This window comes from Aptenodytes forsteri, unplaced genomic scaffold (genome assembly GCF_000699145.1).
Source record: "Aptenodytes forsteri isolate BGI_AS27 unplaced genomic scaffold, ASM69914v1 Scaffold87, whole genome shotgun sequence".
In the NCBI taxonomy this organism is placed as follows: domain Eukaryota; kingdom Metazoa; phylum Chordata; class Aves; order Sphenisciformes; family Spheniscidae; genus Aptenodytes; species Aptenodytes forsteri.
The window spans coordinates 1,247,766-1,252,013 of NW_008796041.1; positions in this window are offsets into that span (position 1 = coordinate 1,247,766).

Below are 4,248 nucleotides of genomic sequence, written 5' to 3' on the forward strand. Positions count from 1 at the left end.
AAATACAAGACTGTTTACTGAGGCAGAGTTCTAGGTGTACTCTGCCAACTGGTACAGGACTAGACAGGTTTCTTTTTTTCCCAGGAAAGAGCTCTCCTCCCTGCTGTTTAACTTCATTGCTCATTTTGCAGACACATCTCAAAATCTCTGGAAAAGTTTGAAAGGGCAAAGTCATGCTTGTTACTTACACGGATCATTCAAATGTCCCTACCACACAAAAATTTCATTTACTTGCCAAAATATCTTGAGTTACCAGGTTGATTAAACTGATTCACTAGAATGGAGAAGATCCATGTGCTAAACAGAGAAAAAAAGGGGTTAAATGGGGAGGGTAACTCCATACTGGTGTTGGCGCTTTATTTTCCAAAGGCACCAATCCTGTAGCCTGTCAATGGATGCCTTTGAATTACTCTTTTTTGGGTCTGGTTTGAAAAGGCGGGCTTAGCGTTATATTAGGCTTAAGTATCAGTTTCAGTGACATTATGTCAAGAAATGTTGGCTTATTTTCTTTTGAAGCATATTGCTACCTTTTCTAACATGAATAAAAAGCACTATCGCTACAATTTTGAAAGGAAACAAAAGCTCCTTCTGTATTTATACCACATTCCCACACAGCTACGACTATGTTGGAACTGTCTTTTGTAAAGACCGTACAAGTAAATCTTGTTTTACCTTTGATAGCTTGGAAAGCTTTTCCTTACAAGGTACCTGTTTCATTTGAGGCTACTTACATACCGATCACGTTTTCCTACTAACTTAGTGAAAAGAAAACCAGGTAGATCTCATTTCCCAAGTCTCGGACGTAAAGCGTATCTTTCAATTTTTTTAATTCCTGAAGCTCTTCTTCCCAACTTTTTCAATATGTTTCCTCAAATTACTGGCACCAAACATGCACACAGTATTCAAAGAGCAATCACAGTTGTGCCAAATACCAGCCGAATGTAGAATCTGTAGGTGTACTCAGTATTTCCTTGTAGCCAAATCTAGAAAATGATCTTTTTTGCCAAGTGAGCCGATACTCACGTAACTTTTTCAGACCCATCTGTTTTATTCCCACGATTTTTAGATTTTTAGATTATTTATAGTCACCGTTTCCTGGAAAGGAGCTACATTTTAGTGCATATACTTTTTCAAGGTGTACAAGCTTGTGTCTCATCCTGTTAAATCGCATTTGCTTATGTCCAGTCCATCTTGACACTCGGATCCAAGATAACCTCTTTTCACCACATACCTCCAGCTGACAAACTTAGTCAGGACTTAATCTGTGGGCAGTTTTTTCAGGCTGATATAATGACTAAAGTGGCAAGGACTATAATCCCTTTAGAAATGCTCCCAGATGATGATGATTTTTTATTTAAAATTTCGCAAGTTTCGATCTGCTAGGTAGTCAGCCCTATACTACCTAGTATATACAACCTTGATTTTGAAGCATTTCTCGTTTTCGTAGCCAGAACATCAGGTAGTACTGAATCAACCTCATGCAGGAGTCTCCTCTAGGACAGGCTCTCTGTGCCAGAAGTCAGGCCAGGAGAGTCCCCTTGCTGAGCCAGAGCATATGCCCTTAGCAGCGGTGTTTCTGCTGGCATAGGTGCCGCTTTCTCACATTGAGACACAAACCAAAGTCAACAAAACCTTTTACTGACCTAGATACAGTTACAGCAAGGCTTTTCCCACGTGTAATTGTGTCCTATGCAAGATGATCATGCTGGCAAAAGTCTGCGAAGTACTTTAAATCTTTACTAACTGAATTTAGAATCACAGAAAAAACCCAACAAGTTGACTTGATGAGATACATATTCCATAAACCCATGCTTAGACTTGATTAAACCGGTAAGTGAACCCGTATATACAAATATTCCATTACTTCTCCGAGATCCACATTGTGGGACTGAACCTTCTCATTTTGGCCTTTTTAACTGTGGAAGATTTTTAATGTTCAAACCTATTCCTCCTGTCAGTGTTAACTGGGAAATATTCAACTAGCTCTCTATCTGCTTTAAAGCAAAACCACATTGATACCTGCTATTTGACCGATACTTGCTTAAGAACTGTGGAAAAGTATTTCATCATCATGCGATCTGCCTGCAACATTTCTCTTTTTCCCCAAGCACAAAATAGAAATATTTAACTGTATCAACCTTTTCTGCCTCTTTACTGTCAACGCCACAAAATCATGTAACGTTGCAACATTATTTTCAAGGTTCCTTTGTTCTAATATACACTGAAAAAATCAATATTCAAGGCCACACTTCTACTATGCTTTACTCTGTTGGCCGCGTCAACTGTCCTTCTATAGCTGTATCCTTTTGCCTTCTTTGCAGCTTTAAAGGTCACTCACTTTATTTTTCTCCCAAATTGACTGTTATAAATCTGCATAAAACCAACCATACAGGCCTCAAGGAACACAAGTGGCCCCTCTCCAAGAACTATGAATGTCATAAAATCCCTGGCCAACTGTGGTGTCGTAACTAACTCAGTTGCAAAATCCAGTTCCACCTGTTCCAAAAGCACATACCCACAGTTTGATTTGAAGGAAAAAATACTCTTTGATGTCCCCATTGTGAAGGCAATCTACAAAGTAGATTCATGGGCACAACCAAGCCTGTGGAAAGGTAACTTGCCAGTACCCCTCCTGCCTCCCAGGCCTTCATTCACACACAGTTTACAGAATCACAGAATGGTTGAGGTTGGAATAGACCTCTGGAGGTCATCTGGTCCACCCCTCCCTGCTCAACCAGGGCTTCGTAGAGTCAGTTGTCTAGATGGCTTTTGAATATCTCCAAGGATGGAGACTCCGCAACCTCCCTGGGTATCCTGTTCGAGTGCTTGGTTACCCTCACAGTAAAAAGATGTTTCCTGATGTTCAGAGGAAACCTCCTGTGTTTCAGTTTGTGCCCATTGCCTCTGGTCCTGTCACTGGGCACCACTGAAAAGAGCCTGGCTCCGTCCTCTTTGTACCCTCCTTTCAGTTATTTACACACATTGATAAGGACCCCCTGAGCATTCTTTTCTCCAGGCTGAACAGTCCCAGCTCTCTCAGCCTTTCCTCATATGTGAGGTGCTCCAGTCCCTTCATCGTCTTCATGGCCCTTCGTTGTATTCTCTGCAAAATGTCCATGTCTGTCTTGTACTGAGGAGCCCAGAACTGGACAGGTGTGGCCTCATCAGTGCTAAGTAGAGGGGACCTACTGGCAATACTTTATCTAATGCAGCCCTGGATACCATTTGCCTTCTTTGCCGCAAGGGTACATTTGCTGGCTCCTGTTCAACTTGGTGTCCATCAGGACCCCCAGGTCCTTTTCTGCCAAGCTGCTTTCCAGCTGGGTGGTTCCCAGCATGTGCTGGTGCATGGGGTTGTTCCTCCCCAGGTGCAGGACTTTGCACCTCTCCTTGTTGAACTCCATGAGGTTCCCATCAGCCCATTTCTCCAGCCTGTCGAGATCCCACTGGATGGCAGCGCGACCCTCTGGCATATCAACCACTCCTCCCAGTTTTGTTTCATCTGCAAACTTTCCGAAGGTACGCTCTGCCCCATCATCCAGATCATTAATGAAGATGGTAAACAGGACTGGACCCACTACAGACCCTTGGGGTACACCGCTAGTTACCAGCCTCCAACTAGACTTTGTGCCACTAATCACCACCCCCTGGACCCGGCCATTCAGCCAGTTTTCAACCCACCTCATTGTCTGCTCATCCAGCTCATCACCAGCTTGTCTATGAGGATCTTATGGGAGACAGTGTCAAACTGAAGTCCAGGTAGACAATACCGGCTGCTCTCCCCTCATTTACCAGGCCAGTGACTTCGTTCTAGAAGTTTATCAAGTTGGTCAAGCATGGTGAAGACACGCTGACTACTCCTGATGACTTTTTTGTCCTTCATGTTTTTCGAAATGGTTCGTGGGGACCTGAAAACTTTAGATGAAGCTTTTAGACTTTGTTAAAACTTTGTTTCTCTATAACTCATGTCTTTCTTTGGTAGTTTTTCCAGAGGCGATGAGGTTACTACGTCTTTTCCCGGTCTAACCACAATCCAGCATACCGTATGCACAAGATGAAGCTTTGATACGTTTCAGGAGAGACGGTTTAATAGGAAATGCAGGCAGCCTTTTAACAGGAACTACCAGCATACTGGAATATACTTCTGAAGCCGCTGAAAGGATGCGAGAAATAGCCTGCACATTCAGATTTAAAGGCTATACACACGGCCGACCATACTGACGGGCCCCCCCGCAGGCGTCGGCGTTC